This window comes from Schistocerca gregaria, chromosome 4 (assembly GCF_023897955.1).
Source record: "Schistocerca gregaria isolate iqSchGreg1 chromosome 4, iqSchGreg1.2, whole genome shotgun sequence".
NCBI lineage: Eukaryota > Metazoa > Arthropoda > Insecta > Orthoptera > Acrididae > Schistocerca > Schistocerca gregaria.
In genome coordinates, this window is record NC_064923.1 from 235,900,562 (window position 1) to 235,920,084 (window position 19,523).

Consider the following 19,523-nt stretch of genomic DNA (forward strand, 5'->3'; position numbering starts at 1 on the left):
AGAGCGTACAGCCCATCTCTTTCACAAGTCCGGTGCTCATCTTGAACAAATTGTGTATGCAACGGCTAATTATAAAACCAAAATTATGCCTTTGTCAGAAGTTTGACCTTTTCTGCCCATGTCCCGTTTCTAGTCCATAACATATGGAAACATTTCCAGACGTAATCAAAATATCCACGGGTGTACTGCCGGTCTATAATGTCCAACGGGCACAATATTTCGGCGATCAAACATGTCGCCATCATCAGGTGAACTGACGGGCTGAGCTCCTGTGAACGTGCCGGCACGGAGATCCCTCCGCCGTCCGCGCCCCGCGCTACGGTCGCGCGGTGGAACAGATTGCGACGGCGTCTGAGATGACGTCGGTGTGATGGCTCTGTCTGCCGTGGTCGTCACAACTATACGTTTGCTCGATTTACTCTTGATTAACCCAATTTTGATTATCAAATAGGCCGGGAGAAACTCAAGCATCACATTTCCAGACGTCTTTCTCGCATTCACAGCGCCAGGTTCGCTCCTGGTGGCCAAAACTGGAACTAATTTTTTTCAGTGTAAATCTGTTTCACATTAACACATTGGAATATATAGAAAGTTTTGCTGCCATATAATATCCTTTACCTTTCTTAAAGTCAAATCGATTTTCATCCAACAGGTCCCCAATTTTCTCCTCCATTCCTCTGTTGTTTCTGTCACTTCTTCTGCTAGGAACAGCAGTGCTAGGGGACGAATGTGCAGGGCTGATGTCCACCGGCCTCCCAGCTCGAGCCAGCAGCACGCGTGAGCCACGGCGAGGCGCGCAGAGTGCCCGCCGGCGCTGTGATGCACGGCCTCCGCTGCCTCCGCCGCCTCCGCCGCCGCCGGCAGCTTTCATTTCCCGCCCACTCACCTCGGCCCAGAGGCTGCTCCAAACTCCGGGCGAGCACGCGAGCCACTGCCTTGCTGGCGTCCGTGCACCGCGCCTGACCTGCATCCTCACGGTGCCAAGTAGTCGGCACAGCATCACACTGTATTTTCTGTTGTTGTAATCTGAAATCTACTTACGTTTCCCTTCTTGCATATCGGAGTTCATGCGATAGCAAGCGCTGCGTAAAATGTTCCAAAAACGTCCCTTATAAAAATGGGATTTTTCCGAGGCTGCTACTTCGGTTTGTATTGGTGATAAACAAGAGGGTTCAAGTGTTTCGGATATCCACTAAGCGAGGGACTATTTTTTTGTGCAACAGAATGATTGTCTTAAACTGTCCTAAAGTACACAGTCAAAGCCTGAATATTACAGACTTCCCTTACCTTAGGTTCAAATGGCTCTGAACACTATGGGACTTGACATCTGAGGTCATCAGTCCGGTAGACTTAGAACTATTTAAACCTAACTAAGGGCATCACACACAGCCATGGCCGAGGCAGGACTCGAACCTGCGACCGTAGGAGCAGCGCGGTTTCGGACCGCTCGGTCACAGCCGCCGGCTCTACCATAGGAAAATAGCGCAAATCGGTTGGTCCTTTTTGCATTATATGTTCTTTATCGTGCGCCTTAAGAGGCTACGGAGGAACTATTTACTTCATGGACGGTTCTTAAGAAAAGACGAGAAACATGGTTTTTGTGTACAAAAATCTAATCACAGATTTCAAGACGACCATACACAGCAAATGTCTGTAATTTTTATAAAATTTTAGCCTCAGTGTAAATAGATTAGGTCCTGCGACTCTGCCATGCCTGCTACAGAAGTGATGCGTGCACCAGAATTCGTTAAACTGAACGATGGAACTTTATTTTCTGTGTGCAGCGCCGAAATACAGAGCACACGATTCCACTAAGGTGCAATAGTCTAGTCGAGGTCAGTGAGCTCCTCGTTAGTAGAAAAGGAAGAAAATACATAGAATAATTAACACACGAAAGGTAACAAAAACAAAGACTAAGTGATCCGCGTTTCGCGCGAATAAACACAGCGCCTCTGGCGGCGCGTACGAGATTAGTGACGTACGTGCGAAATTTTGACACACGCGGAAAATACACATAGACATGGTAGGCGGCTGCGGGTCACTACAAAATGTACATAAGATTCCATTCTCGAACAACCTAGAAAATTTTCTTGGTACCTTCATACGTCCCCGAGACAGAGTTTCAGTTACACTACTGGTACACGTAATATCCGGTACGAAGCAAAAATGTCCTACAAAATTTCTCCATTATGGTCAGCGGGGCTCTGGAAACCCCATGTAGTAGTAGTGAAGCACACGCAAAACTTTTGCGCACGTAAAATCCGATATGAGGTGCGAAATTAGTTGTGAACTATTTCAATTTCATATAAGAAATTGTCATAATTTTCCTGACCCATAAAGTTCTTTTTATATGAACTTATTTGCTTTAGATGAGGAAAGAAAAGAACCAACGCAAAAATTGCTGGGCAAAACTAGGTAAAATGCTCGTGTTTTAAGAGTCCTCTTTTTAGTCTACCAACTGCCTAATTCTACCTTCCTTAACACCTTTATAAATTTTCGAAAAAAGTTGACATACGAACATATTCGTACTTTTTGATGCTGAAGGAGACAGCGGCAGCGGGAAAGAGATGGAATAGTAACAAATATTGGAAGACAGAAGTCAGTGGTTGATGGTACAGAAACACCTAAGGAGGAAATGGGAGTATGAAATAGAGTGCCACATTGCCAATGGAACATAACTGACAATGTTAGGAGAAGAGTGAAGAAGACAGCGACAGTGAGAGAGGAATGAAGAGAAGGAGAAAGTGGAATTGAGTGGAAGCTATTGTTAATGAGAGACAGAGTCTGTGACAACGAGGAAGAGAGAGATGGTGAGAAGAGACAACAGCAGTGGGTAGGAATGAATGAGACAGTAGCAGTAAGAGAGAGCAAGAGGGAGGCAGACATTGAGAGGAGACAATAGCAGTAAGGCAGTGCGAAGGAGACTGTGCTTGTGAGGCAGCACACAGTGACAGAGAGATACAAAGAGATAATGACATTGACTACGGTTGAATGCACTGGGTGGGAACTGGGAACAGCATACAACAATTGACTAGTGGGTGTGAGTGAGATAGTTAGGGGAAGTTGTGGGAGTGATATGTGAGTTGGACGTTAAAAAGGGCGCTAATATGTTCACATGCCATAATTTTTAGCAAATTTTTTACAGGTGCTGAGGAAGATAGAGTGAGGCAGCTGATGGACTGGAGCTACCGGTTGAACTAGAGAGAGATACTCACCCTGGCTGGGGTATTGTGACATCATCTCTGTTCCTGTCATTTAGCTGGGGTGAGTCTGTGTTCTATGCTACAGCATACAGCTATCCGGCCCACCACTACGATAGACTGTCACGTTGCGGAATGATGTGTTAGCATAATTGCTGCAACGAAATGAAAAATTATGCAGATGAATGGTCCATATGCCCCTCATCCTGATATCACTACTATTGTTGTTACTCTTTCTCAACACTTCACTGACCAGTGGGGAATAGTTAATTCTTGGAAACTGTATCCAAGTCCTTGACTTTTAACTGTCTCACGAAATACGAGGAGTATACTCCACACAACGTAGGCTAATTGACATGTTTATAGAAATACGCTACACTTAAAGTCCTGATAATATAATATTCATCTCTATCTTAATACTAAGCCACGAATACAAGAAGAAATTGGCAAAAAGTAAACACAATTGGTCTGAGCAGATGGTTTCACCATGGAAGTATGGGACACACAGTTTTCAACCATTCATCATTTCACGAGATATATTTTAAAGCAGTTTCACGTTTATTCTAGAGTCGTTCCCACATCTCGAAGCTTCTATGAACTCATAAATAAAAGGAATAGTACTAAACAAAAATAAAAAATGAGCCTAAAATTTAATAAATTTAAATAGAATTTACTTAGGTCTACAGCCCAAGTTCTTTCATTTCGAAACCACTCACAAAAGCAGAAGTGCAAACTCAAGTTTACTTTACGATAACTTCAGATATACTTACTTTCACTGTCAAAGATGTCCTCAATAAGACCACTGAACAAAAATCACATATCACAAACTCCTTCAATCACGTACCACAATCTCCGCGTCGACTGGTGTTTTTAGCGCCGCAGCTGACTGCTGCAAATGCAATACATAGCATCGGTGGTTTCATGTGAAAGGCACTGGTACTTATAAAAATAATAAAACGGTGGATAAGGTAAACATTGCTCATGGCCAATGCGCAAATCAGTCAAAGACATCGTAGCACCAGTCATAATTTTTTTTCTGTCATAATTGAGTCAGATCATATTCAAAGCACATAATATTGATAGCATTTTCCTGCAGAACATATTTGGCAGATACTTGCGTGTCTTCTTTCGATTTTCTTCTTTCCTTTGAACGTTATTGTACATTTAGTTGCATTGTAAATGACTACTGCACTGAGAATTCGAACTGGGAAAAGTGTGGAGTATGTGGTCACAAAAAGTCAACAATTATGATGGTTATGTTGTTATAGATAGAGAACTCATCATCACTTTTGATGGATCACAGATTTAAAAATAGGGTGATGCAAATTGCATTTCGTCTATCTAGTGCTTTTAGGATGCCAAAAGAATTGCTATCGAAAGATTGTTGTGGAGGGAATTTGTACTTGACCACTACCATTAGAACTTAATGGTTTACCATCGTAGTCATTAGACCTGGAACAGTACGCGATCTGGACTTCTGAACGAGTAGCGAGATGGAAACACTCCCATTATTGGCCTTAAATAGCTGATGGAAACGGAGAGTAATTTGAATCAAAACAGCCAGCCAGGTTAGACATGTGTTTCAGTTGTGAACTTGTTCGGTATCGTAAACACTGTACCACCTCTCACACTATTTGCGTATACCACTACCAGCGGAACTGTACGACATTCCTTCTCTTTGCGTGTAGACGTCTTTAAATTAGTGCATCGCGCTCTGAATCACCGGAACTAAACGTACTGGCACTTACGTAAACGCGGGAGCAATAACAACGCCCTTTCCCACAAATTCCTGGAGCCAATGAATTACGGAATTTAGTGGTACGCGGCGGTAACGAGGTAAAAATGTTTCCGCTAACGTCATTTTCGTGCCTGCAGACAAAATGAATTCGCTATTCGGCGCTGTGGTATTCGACTTGGCACTGCAGCCAACCGTCTGTTATCCGTCCCAAACCCTGCTGGATGAACGAGCCCCACTCACGAAAATATCTACATAATGGCCTAATAACCGTCCTCTCCGAATTATTAGTGCCAGTAATAGGCAGCGATTATACGGATCAAATTATATCCACGCGAATAGTTTGCCGCGGCGCCGTTCGTTAATAGGCTGCCGTATAGATCTCCTGAATACGCCGTTTGAGTTCGGCCGAATTGATACATGAGTGTGGATGACGATGTTCCGTTCTAATTTAAGACTTCTTCCCCTAGCAAACCGGAATACGGCATTCCGTGATAAAATTCTCACACTGTTCAACAAGAACTACACTGCTGACCATCAAAACTACAGCGCCTTGAGGGCGGCATGGCGAACAGCATCAAGAGAACTACATGTTGGGACGTGTAAATGATTACCATTTCTGCCCGGCTGCACAGAATACAAGTAAAGGTATATAAATTTTGTACATAACAAAATATTTCACAGTGTGTTACTTATTGAGAAGTCGCATTTGAATCTTGTTTGCGAGATGATTGTGTTATTCGTCGTGTAAGAGGAAGAAACTTGTGCCGCAGCTTAAAAGCTCTCTACAACGTATATAGTACTATACAGAACTACACGAGTTTATTATGAAACCGGTGTTGAGGACGTTTTGCCACAGTCACTTTTTATAACACAATCATAACCTGCAGACAGCCTTGTAGTTGGGGCAACCACAGCTATGAGTATGCATCTCGGGTATTAATAACCGCATACAGGGGATGCGGCCGCGTACTCTTTCGTTCTCACATGTCCCCTATACGCGGTTCCGTATAGTTCGTAGAAGCGATCACTATGGTACAATTTGTGTAGGATACATCCATTATACTATGTGATGAAAAGTATACGGAAACCTGGCTGAAAATGACTTAGAACCTCCTGGCGTCCTCCATCAGTAATGCTGGAATTCAATATTGTGTTGTCCCACGCTTAGCTTTGATGACAGTTTCGACTCACGCAGGCATACGTTGTCGGGTGCTGCAAGGTTTCTTGATCAATGACAGCCCATTCTTCACGGAGTGCTGCCCTGAGGAGAAGTATCGATGTCGGTCGGTGAGGCCTGGCGTTCCAAAACTTCCCAAACGTGATATATAGGATTCAGGCCAGGTCTCTGTGCAGGCCAGTCCATTACTGGGATGTTATTGTTGATGTACCACGCCGCCACAGGCCGTACATTATGAACCGCTGCTCGATAGTGTTGAAAGGTGCAAACGCCATCCCCGAATGGCTCTTCAACAGTTGGAAGCAAGAACGTGGTTAAAACATCAATGTAGGCCTGTGCTGACATACTGACACGCAAAATAACAAAGGCTGCAAACCCCTCCGCGAAAAAACACGTGCACACCATATCACCATCGCCTCCGAATTTTACTGTTGGCACTACACAAGCTGGCAGATGGCGTTCACCGGGCATTCGCCATACACTTTGCCATCGGATCACCACATTGTGTACCGTTATTCGTCACTCTACACAACGTTTTCCCCTTCTCAGTCGTCCTATGTTTACGCTCCTTACCCCAAGCCAGGCGGCGTTTGGCATTTACTGGCATGATGTGTGACTTATTGAGCAGCCGCTCGACCATGAAATCCCAGTTTTCTTACCTCTTGCCTGTCGTAGTATTTGCGGTGGATACTGATTCAGGCTGGAATTCCTGTGTAATGGTCTGGATAGATGTTTGCCTATTACACATTACGACGCTCTTCAACTGTCGGCGGTCTCTGTCAGTCAACAGACGAGGTCGGCCTGTACGCTTTGGTGCTGTACGTGTCATTTCAATTTTCCACTTCACTATCACATCGGCAACATTGGACCTAGGGATGTTTAGGAGGGTGGAAATCTCGCGTACAGACGTATGACACAAGTGACACCCAGTCACCACCTTCAAAGCCCGTGAGTTCCGCGGAGCGCCCCATTCTGCTCTCTCGCGATGTCTGATGACTACTGAGGCCGCTGATACGGAGTGCCTGGCAGTAGGTGGTAGCACAAAGCAATTAATATGAAAAACATATGTTTTCGGGACTGCTCGGATACTTTTGATCACATGGTGTATATTGGAATCTGGCTGTTTTTATTCTATGACGTACTGTATTATAGCGATGTTTTGTTTTGACGGGCAATTAATGTTCTGTAAAAAGATTCCGAGCTTTCTTGCTCTAATGTTTTAGTCATACGTTCACCTAAAGATGTGGCTTTTAGTGCCACAAACCCGGTAATGATCCAGCAATGAAAGGACTAAATACAGCAGAAACAGTTATTAATATTCAAGCCAAACATAACCGGTTTCGGCTTTGTAACCTGTGTCCATTTGAACCTGTTTACTATATTAAAGCATTGGTCTCACCCTATAACTATTACCCTCCCGATTTCTTCCATTACCAAACTGGCTATACGTTGATGCCTCAGTGTGTCTTCTTTCAGACGATTCCTTTCTTAGTCAAGCTGTGAAATAAAATTCCTTTCTCCGTAGTTTCCATCAGTACCACCTCATTAGTTATTCGATATACCTAACTGATTCTAAGCATTCTTCAATAACAGCGCATTTCAACAACTTGTAGCTTCTCTGAACAGTTTATCATCCACAATTCACTTCCGCACAAGATACCTCCAGGAATACGTTCTAACATTTATATATATATCCGATGTTTAACTTCTCTTTTAAAAACCTTTTTCTTTCGGTTACCTACCAGCATTCTTTACCCTCTATATTTCTATCATCCTCAGTTGTTTTGTTGCCTCAGTAGCAAAATTCATCTATTATTTTTAGTATCTAATTTCCTAACATAATTACTTTACAGAAGCTCTCCTGCAGGCCTTGATGAATTAGCACTATTGAAAGAAAGGAGTGCTGTTCTGCAAGGTTCGCAGGAGAGCATCTGTAAAGTTTGGAAAGTAGGAGACGAGGTACTGGCAGAAGTGAAGCTGTGAGGGTGGGGCGTGGGTCGTGATTGGGTGGCTCAGTTGGGAGAGCGCTTGCCCGCGAAAGGCGAGGGTCCCGAGTTCGAGTCTCGGTCCGACACACAGTTTTGGTCTGCCAGGATGTTTCATATCAGCGCACACTCCGCTGCCGAGTGAAAACTCATTCTGGAAACATTTTCTTTAGTGTCACAATGACAAATCTTCGAAAATTAAATAAAGTCTCTTATAGATGTTTTACAAATGTAATTTTTCTGAAAATTAAGTCAAAAGTAGCAAAAGGTACATTTGTTTAATCAATGGCACAGGATTGTAGCAATAAATGGCACTGGATTTGAAATTTATCCAATAGTCGTAACAATTTTTATTCAAATACATGTTTTGTTATCCACGAATAACGAACAGCCATTTTTATCTGTATTTATTATTTGTTTTTATGGTGATAAGCAATGCACAAGCGCATACTGTAAAGTTACAACTTATGTGCAAGTGAATACAAGAGCATGACATCCACACACTGGACTCGCATCCGGGTGGACGATGGTTCAATCTTGTAATTTCCCTAAAACGCTCCAGGCAAATGCTGGGATGGATCCTTTGAAAAGGCACGGCCGACTTCCTTCCCCATCCTTCCCTAATCCGATGAGACCGATGACCTTGCGGTTTGGTCTCTTCCCCCAAACAATCCAATGCAATCCATGACATCCATGTTGCTGTAAAGAAGTGCTCATCCCGTGTGCTAGCCATGTGGCCATGTAAAAGTGCTCACCTGGCTGTCATTAGGAGATACAGCACGGCTAAACTTTGAAAATTTCTGCCAAAGTATGTAAAGTGTATTCACGCTCTCACGTGGGACTTTTCTAGCAGTACCCATATGAAGAGAGGCGTGATGTCGGAAATTCCTAGGACTGTCGTCGAAACATTGCGACAAAACGACGCAACGACACGGCAGACAATCCGAGAAGATAGCATCAATGATATTCGCAGAGAAACCCTGCATTCCCATATAGACTGAGGTGAAGAAAGTGATCGGATGCCTCCTAATATCGTGTCTGCTGTAGTGCAGCAAGTGGACATTGTCGTAGCGGCGCCTTATCAGTTAGAGGGCCCGCACAACAGACAAGCAAGGTGGGCTGCCGACCTCCCTTCAAGAGCTCATATCTAAACATCGTCAGTGAATGTAAACATCAACAGACTTTCCCTCATAAACAAGACACTACTTCGTGAAAACCCATGTGACGGAGATCCATCAATTGGAACTAATGTGACAAAGTGTAGCACCCTGCAGAATCGGTGTTGTAAGTAAGCCAGCAGAGACAGACTAGCAGTGTGTAACTGCAGCTAGAACATCTCCGGCCAATACATACGCCGGCCCTAACCCAGTAGACACTCGTTGTAGTCTTCTGTAAAAAATTGTGTCTTGTTGGGCGTAACTCCATTTTGGAAGTGCAGCATTTTGGGTGTTATTACTTCTTTTCATTGTCATGTAGGTTTTATGTAGCTTTTACCACCACAAGAATTATTGTGTTTCTTGTTGGTCTTGATTTTGGAAACTTGTGAACACGAAGAAGGTGTTCAAACTTAATCGTTAGTTCTTTCCTGCCGACCCCAGGACACTATAGACATAACATAGATTCAAGAACCGTTGGAAGTCCCACGCAGAAATATTGAACTATGCAGTCTCAATGGCCGTCCATAATTGCGGAAGTGTTGCCATTGCAGGATTTTATGCACGAACTGAACTGGCGATTATGCCAAATAAAACTTCGATGAGATTCATTGTAGGTAACATGAGTCGCCAAATCATTCACCTGATATGTTCAGAATGTTCCTAAAACCAGTCGCGAGCCGCGCGGAGTGGTCGCGATGTTAGATGCGCCACGTCACGGATTGCGCGGCACCTCCTGCCAAAGGTTCGAGTTCGAGCTCGGGCATATGTGTGTGTATGTTGTCCCTAGCATCAGTTACTTTAAGTAGTATGTAAGCCTAGGGACCGATGACAACAGCAGTTTGGTCCCTTAGGAATTCAAAGTCGCACACTAATAGCGAACAATTGTGGCTCCGTGACATGGCGCATTTCATCCATAAAAATTTCGTCGTTGTTTGTGAATATGGAATCCATGAATGGCTGCAAATGGTCTGCAAGTAACCGAACATTGCCAAACCCAGTAAATTCTGTGCAGCACCATCGTGGAGACACCAGCAGCTCGCAGAGTGCCTTATGGCAACTGTGGTCCATGTCTTCGTTGGGTCTGCCACACTCAAACCTTACTTTTAGCTCTTATCAACTGAAATCGGAACTCATCTGACAAGGCCAAGGTTTTCTAGTAGTCTAGGTCCATCCGATATGGTCACAAGGCCAGGAAAGGCGGCGCAGTCAATTTCATGCTTTTAGAAAAGGCACTCGCTTCTGTCGCCTGCTGCCATTTCCCGTTAACGCCGAAATTCGCCACACAGTCCTGTTGGATGCGATCATCGTACGTCCCACAAACATTTCTGCGGTTATTTCACCCATGGTCTGTTAGCGCTGACAAGTGTATGCAAAAAAAAAAAAAAAAAAAAAAAAAAAAAAAAAAAAAAAAAAAAACCACCGCCGCTCTTGGTCGTTAAGTGGAAGAAATCGGCCAGTGCGTTGTCCGTGGTGAGACGTAATGCCTGAAATTTGTTATTCTAGACACATTCTTTACTTCGTGACTTTCGGATAACTGTATTCCCTATCGATTTCCAAAATGGAATGTCCCAGGCGTCCATCTCCACCTAACAAATCAGTTAATGCTCGATGTGCGGCCATAATCATGTCGGAACTTTTTTACGTTAATCAACTGAATACAAATGACAGATGCCCTCTTATACATTGTGTACGCAACACTACCACCATCTGTATATGTGCTGTCTAGTCATACGTGACGCTGGAACTTTGCATTTTTACCGTTTTGCACTTTCTAGCAGTGTTATTTATTGACGTCTGTAGATTCCTTTGTCCTACTTCATTTGCTGAATTGTTACATTTTCACTTTGCGTCAATTAGATTCAGCCTATTTAATGTGATACAAGGATATGGGCTGGACCTTGGTTTTTTGCCTACTTCTTAATTTTTTGCCTTAAGTATTTCATGTCTCAAAGCTACCCATTCGTCATCTATGGCATTGCTTCACATCCTGACTTGTTACTTGGAAATATCACGTAAATACACTACTGGCCATTAAAATTGCTACACCAAAGTGAAATGCAGCTGATCAACGGGTATTCATTCGAGAAATATATTGAACTAGAACTTGTAAGTAGGCTGTTTAGGTTTTTTTAGTGGTAACGCCGCCGCCACGTAGCGCTCTGTATGAATATCACTGACTGTGCCGTGTGCAGTCTGTGCCTGGTTGGCATTGTTGTAATACTCACCATTGTAGTGTTCGGCAGCGGCAGCTGGATGCTAACAGCGGGTAGCAATGCGCAGTTGGAGGTGAGCCGCCAGCAGTGGTGGACGTAGGCAGAGAGATGGCGGAGTTTTGAAATTTGTAAGAATTGATATATATATTATGACTATTAAGGTAAATACATTTTTGTTATCTATTAAGATCTTTCATTTGCTAACTGTGCCTATCAGTAGTTAGAAGTTCCGAAGTTTGAATCTTTTAGTTAGCTGGCAGTAGTGGCGCTCGCTGTATTGCAGTACTTCGAGTAACGAAGATTTTTGTGAGGTAAGTGATTTGTGAAACATATAGGTTAATGTTAGTCAGGGCCATTCTCTTCTAGGGATTATTGAAAGTCAGATTGCGTTGCGCTAAAAATATTGTGTGTCAGTTTAAGCACAGTCTTGTAAAATTTTTCAAAGGGGACGTTTCAAACTGACATATGATTACATTTTCAAGCATTTTGGTTGCATAGAAGCTGAGAAATCAGTATACAGAACAACCTCCTCTGGTAGTAATAACGGCCCTGATACGTCTGGGCATTGAGTCAAATTGGATGGCGCGTACAGGTACAGCTGCCCATGCAGCTCCAACACGATACCACACTTCATCAAGAGTAGTGAATGGCGTACTGTGACGAGCCAGTTGCTCGGCCACGATTGGCCACATGTTCTCAATTCGTGAGAGATCTGGAGAATGTGCTGCCCAGGGCAGCAATCGAACATTTTATGTATCCAGAAAGGCCCGTACAGGACCTGCAACATGCGTTCGTGCATTATCCTGCTGAAATGTAGGGTTTCGCAAGGATCGAATTAAGGGTAGAGTCACGGGACGTAACACATATGAAATGTAACGTCAACTGTTCAAAGTGCCGTCAATGTGAATAAGAGGTGACCGAGACGTGTAACCAATGGCACCCCATACCATCACGCCGGGTGATACGCCAGTATGGCGATGACGAATACACGCTTCCAATGTGCATTCACAGCGATGTCACCAAACACGGATGCGACCATCATGATGCTGTAAACCGAGCTTGGAGTCATCCGAAAAAATGACTTTTTGCCATTCATGCACTCAGGTTCGTCGTTGAGTACACCATCGCAGACGCTCCTGTCTGTGGCGCAGCGTCAAGAGTAACCGCAGCCCACTGCTGACTCAGGGATCGAGACCCGGCTGCACGATTCGTTACAGTCATGCGAATAAGACGCCTGTCATTTCGACTGCTAGTGATACGAGGCCGTTGGGATCCAGCACGGCGTTCCGTATTTCCCTCCTGAACCCACCGATTCCACAATCTGCTAACAGTCATTGGATCTCAACCAAAGCGAGCAGCAATGTCGCGATACGATAAACCGCAGTCACGATAGGCTATTATACGACCTTCATCAAAGTCGTAAACGTGATGGTACGCATTTCTCCTTCTTACAACGACGTTTCACCAGGTCAAGCTGCTCAACTGCTGTGTGTGTATGAGAAATCCGTTGGAAACTTTCCTCATGTCAGCACGTTGTAGGTGTCGCCACCGACGCCAACGGTGTGTGAATGCTCTGAAAAGTTTATCATTGACATACCACAGCATCTTCTGCCTATCGGTTAAATTTCGTTTCTGTAGCTCGTCATCTTCGTGGTGTAGCAATTTTACTGGCCAGTAGTGTAAAATTTTGTTTATTCAGTGTTTACCACCTGCGTAAGATATACTTTTCTTATTTGACTGGCTTTTGTGTTTGTAGGAGTCCAACTAGGCCTACAGTCTCAGATTGTGGTAGGAATACTGGAACTACAGACCGAAACAAACGGCGAGAAAAACAGTGTGATTCAAAAGAAAGAACGGGTTTCAGTTGATATTACAGGTAAACTATGAAAGACAGACACACCGTGCTCATGTCACTAGATAGAATAAAGTTCAGGGTTTTGAAAGAATGTGATGTTGTCTCTTTGTATCAACGTGGTAACTAGACCAAAAGAGAAATCATTTTGTGTATTGGAATTTGCGCGACGTCAATCCATTGTTCAAGTGCAACGTGCGCTCCACCGTCGATTCTGCAAGAAGCCACCTCTGCACAAAAAGATTTATGACTCGCATGCAAAATTCATGGAAGATGATTGTACATGCAAAGGGAAGAGCACCGTTCGGCACGCACGTTAGATGAAAATTTCGAGCGCATCCGAGATTCGATCAGATTGAGTCCTTGCAAGTTCACAAGGACAGGAACTTCAACTTACACAAACAACAGTGTGGCGTTTCCTGAAGCGTCGCCTGCATAAGAAGCCTTACAAGTTGTAGTTGCCGCAGTAATTGCATCCCGGCGACCATGACAGAAGGCTAGAATTTTGTATTTTTAGTTTTATTAACTCGACGATATGGCGGAGGACACGTCTTTTCCGACGAATCGGTTATTCATCTATCGGGTAAAGTAAACCTTCATAATGTAAGAATTTGGGGGCCGCTAAATCCTGGCGTCGACGTCGAATATTAAAGAGACTCAATATAACTGAATGTGTTTTGTGCCGTTTCTGGTTACAGTGTTTCTAGACTTTCTCTTATGACGAGGGATCTATGACAGTAATGTAATACATGGACTTGCTGGTTGTTTCTCCACTTGACGAAGATTCCAATCATTTAATTTTTATGCACGACGGCGTCACGCCTCAGTTTTATCTTGAAGTGCTGCGTTATTTCTGCAGCACCTTCCCACAACGTCCTATTGCGAGAGGTGGACAACGAGATCTTCTTCATTGTTTTTGGCCTTCCATGTCACCAGACCTTCCAATTTTTTCTTGGGGGTATATAAAAGACAGAGTATTTGTCCCACCTGTGGGAGTTACTATTCAAGATCTGAGAACTCGAATTGTTGAAGCTGTCTTGTTGAAGCTCTCGATTGAAAAACCAGCTACCTGTTGATTCGTGTTTGGAATGAAACAGTCAACCGCTTCGACGAATCTCCAGCAACACATGGTGCTCACTTTGGGTGTATGTCGTAGTGGCTATGCGAACACAAGGCTTTTCAACTTCCTATATGCAGTATCATTATCAATGTGTTTCTGTCTTTCAAAATTTGTAATAAAAAAGTGAAGACGGTTCTTTCCTTTTTGAATCACTCTCTGTATCATCAGGCAACGGCCGTGCCACAGTGGATACACAGGTTCCCGTCAGATCACCGAAGTCAAGCGCTGTCGGGCGTGGCCGGCGTTTGGATGGGTGACCATCCTGGCCGCCATGCGCTGTTACCATTTTTCGGGGTGCACTCAGCCTCGTGGTGGCAACTGAGGAACTACTCGACCTAATAGTAGCGGTTGGTTCAAATGGCTCTGAGCACTATGGTACTCAACATCTTAGGTCATAAGTCCCCTAGAACTTAGAACTACTTAAACCTAACTAAGCTAAGGACATCACACACATCCATGCCCGAGGCAGGATTCGAACCTGCGACCGTAGCAGCCCCGCGGTTCCGGACTGCAGCGCCAAAACCGCACGGCCACCGCGGCAGGCTAATAGTAGCGGCTCCGGTCAAAGGGAACCATCATAACGTCCGGGAGAGTGTTGTGCTGACCACACGCCCCTTCTGTACGCATTCTTGGCTGAGGATGACACGGCGGTCGGATGGTCCCGATGGGCCCCAGTTGGCCTGATCATCCTTGAATCTCATTATCAAATCCGCAAAATTCTTCCTCAATCACTGGAGTGAGAGCTCCACTAGACATTTTTTTAACAGGCTTTGACACACTTCCCTGCTTCATAGTCTGCGTGCATCACCGGTACGGCTCGGCCGCCTTGCCATGGCACCCCGGGATTACCCCACAAAGCAGCGGAAATAAACACGGGTTCGTCACGTCTGCGCGGCGTCAGGCAGAGGCCTTATCTGCGGACGGACGCCTGTCACAGGCGCCAGATAGCGCGACAAGCGTTCGACGCCCTGTCGGCGGCGCTATCAGTTCGTCTGTCCGCCGTCTGGCTGTCCCCTTGTGTGAGCGACGCGATAAGGCGTCGCCCTGTGTGTGGGACCGGAACCGTGCCGGCTGCTGTGACCACACCGCCACATAATCTCCTTCCCCTCTGACCCTGCCTTGTAACGCCGTCTCGGATAGCGCCAGTCTTGACACTGATACGGGAACAGTGTTTATTACGAGGGACGTGGAATAAGCATTGCAACATACTTTTCTCTGCCATTTTTACTGAAAAATGCGGAACTTACTGTGGGACATTGTCGAATATTGCCGCTTCGGTCACTATAGTTTCATGAAGTTGCCATAGATGGCAGCGATAAACATAGCCTCCAGCAGGGCAGTTCTAACAGAGCTGAGTTCCAAGCAGAGAGCTGTCATTGAATTTCTTTTGGCGGGAAACCAGTTCTTCGCAGATATCGACAGGCGCTTGCCATATGTCGACACAGACCTGCCAATCAACAAGAGCACGGTAAGTAGTTGGGCGAGGCTTCTGTCATCACCGCAACAAGACCGCGCAGACCTGTCCGACGTCCCGTGTGCCGGCCGGCCGCACACATCAGCGATCTGCAATGTTGGAACGTGCGGACACTCTCTACACTAACGAACTTTCCTGTTGGTAATGCTGGCACACTCATCCACTAGTTGGCGTACTCAAAGATGCGTGCCCGCTGGATTACTCGCCAACTAACAGTAGATAATAAAGAGCAACGATGGACCATCGGTGCGGAATCTAGGAAATTTTGGTCGAACGTCGTCGCAGCCGACGAAGTACTGATTCATCACTTCGAACCGGAAACAAAACGGCAATTCATGGAGTGTCGCCATGCCACTTCTCCTCCGAAGAAGAAGTTAAAAGCCGACGGTCTTCATGAACCTTGAAGGGGTTATTCTGTTTGACGTCCTCCCCCATGGTGCAACGATCCACTCTAAGCGTGTTGTGCCGCCCTCCGAAAACTGAAGAACCGACTTCGCTGTGTTTGTCGCCCCAAAAATGCAAATGCACTTCTCCTTCCCCATGAAAACGCAAGGCCTGACACAAATTTGCTCACCCGGGAGGAGTTCACAGAACTTCGCAGGACTGTCTTCCCCATCCACCCTGCATGCTGGATCTCGCACCTTCCGTCTTCCTTCTGTTCGGCATAATGAAGAATGCACTCTCCAGGAATCAGTATGTGAATTATGGTAGCGAGGGCGTTGGCTCCCACTTAGATCAGTAGATGCCCTCCCCGTAAACTAGCCCAAGGCCATCACGTTTAACGGACATCATGCTGAAAAAAAGAGTTTTGCAGCTAAAAGAGTGGGAAATGGTATGGTGTATTGCAATCCTGAATAAAATCCACCTGCGTTTAGAAAAAAGTTTGTTGTGTTACATAGTGAACGCCCCTCGTAATATTTAGGGTACATTAAGTACATTTACATCTATAGACACATACACCCACGCACACACACTCATGCAAGCACGTGCGCCCCCACATACACACACACACACACACACACACACACACACACACACATACACAAATGCGCGCACGTTCTCACATGAGTTAAACAACTGCACAGTGGATGGCAGATTGTCCCTAACTTTGTGTCACTTGTTACGCTTTCTTTCTGTTGCAATCTCGTATGGATCCCGGGAAGAATGATTCCTGAAAGCCTCTGTGTGTGTTATAAGTAGTCGTACTCTTGCTTGGTCATACCTACGGGGTCGATATGTCGCTAAATAGTGGTTCTACAAACTTCATACGTAGGCTTTCAAGAGGACGATGGAGGTCTACCTTCGAGAGTCCTCCAATTAACGTTTTTCAACATTTCCGTGACACTCTTTCGCGAGTCAAACAAACATGAGACCATTCACACCATCATAAATCATGTATGTTTGTTATCCCCTACAAGTCATATTTTTGCAATCAGTCTGCTTAGTAGACTGTGTTTCTCCAGTTTGCTATCAATGAACCGGAAACTGGATCCTACTTTCCCAACAACTAAGCCTGTCTGATAATTTCAGTTCATACCCCTACAAACTGTTACACAAAGATAATTGCATTAACTGACCGCTATCTTCAACAGTCACTGGTTACACCAGGAACTGATCGGCTGTCTGACCCCCACCGTCTAATAGGCGCTGTTCATGGTTGTTTACGTCTTTGTGTGGCTTTAGTGAAATCTCTGAACAGTCAAAGGGACTGTGTCTGTGACACAATATTCACAGTCGACGTCTGTCTTCAGGAGTTCTGGGAACTGGGGTGATGCAAAACCTTTTTTGATGAGTGTAATTTGAGGAATGTTTTTTCGGAAACTTTGCCTCACTGATGTCGTGCTTTATAACAGGCTATTTGTCATGCAGATACAACAGCAATCGTGACCGAAGTCTGCTGTACGCAGTTCATAATGCTTTAAAATGTTTTCAAATCCTTCATAAATTGGCGTTTTTGTAAGAGCAGTCTCTAAGAGGACCATACCCAAACCACGAAAAACACTCCCATACCGCAACACCTACTCCTCCTTACGTCACTGTTGAAAGTACATGTGATTGCACGTAACATTCTCCAAGAATTCGCCAGCCCAAACACCTCATCGGGTACCCACAGGATGTAAATCGACATATGACTCCGAACCACTCCTTTCCAATCATCCGCTGTCCAGTGGCGTGCCTCTTCACACAGCTTAGTACCGACTACAAAAGCGTGTGGCTTGTGAGGAACTGCTCTACCATTGTTTCCTATTCTTTTCAACTCCCTACACACCGACATTGAACTAGTATGGCTGCTGTTAGGATTTTGAACCTCACGAGTGATTTATTCCGTTGATTTTTTGCGCTTGTTTTACAGCTAGCATCTGTAGTTCTCGACGGTCTTTGTCGGTTAGTATATGAGCTCTGCCTGTTCTTGGTTTTTCTGTGGTCGTTGCTTCGTGGTTTCCACTTCACTATGACGTTACCAACAATCGAATTTTGTAGCCTTGGAAGAGTTAAGAACAGGGCAGAAAACAACAGGCATCATTTCTTGACTAGCGAAGATTTCTTAATTTTTTTTCTGTTTTTCAAAGTCTAATTACGGAATTGGGTTGACTGTTGTATTAATTCTACTCTGGTGAAGGATTACCATGTTTCGCTGCCTGAAGCAATATTGGTCGCCAAATAGAATGATTTTCACAAAATCGGTCAGCGATGTCTCTCCACCTTGCTCTTTATGTTGGTCACTTCACACAAAAGTTGTGATAGCCCTACTTTTCTGTGACAGCCGCATAAAAAGTGGTGCGTCCAGTACGAGGGAATTCGTCACCCAGAACACCAATCGTCAATCGTTATCAGATCACACATTTCCGTCATTTGTGCCACCATTTCATGGGTCTTGATGATGGACTACGATTCCGCTCTGCCGTGGATACTTTTAAAATCCTGACCGCGTTGTCTAGTCCTTTCCTCACTCGTAACGTATCATGTGAACATGCGTTCGTACAATATTGTTCCCCTCTGCCATCATTAGCATATTAGAAAAAACTCACTTAATATAATTTCACACCCCAGATCCTTTTATCGTGTATCTTCTGAAAATTGTGTTTGTTTTAGGAGTGGAAAAATATTAGTAACAGTTACAGGATCTTTATGTAAGGGCCTGTGTAACGATAGGAACTACAGTAGAATATCGAACATCCGACTAACGCTCGTAAGTTCCCATTTCCTGGAGGCCTAATCAAATGTTCTGCTAGTCAATTTGGCGGGCTCCGCCTACCCACCCCCTGCCAACCACAGTTATTGCTTAGTAATAAAGAAAATAAATACCCTATGTGATTTGGACGTCATTGTGAATGCGCTGCGAGTAAAGCTGTCCATATCTATTAATAAATTTATTTATTTATTATGCCGTTTTGGCTGCTGCCATCATAAGATATAAAAAAACTTAGAACTTGCAAAATACGGGTCAGGTCAGTATTAAAAAACCTGTGCCTAACCGGGGTGCCAGTTATTCGTAGTTTTTAATACTGACAATGATTCAAAATTTGAAAGTCCTGTTGTTGTTGTTGTGGTTTTCAGTGCAGAGACTGGTTTGATGCAGCTCTCCATGCTACTCTATCCTGTGCAA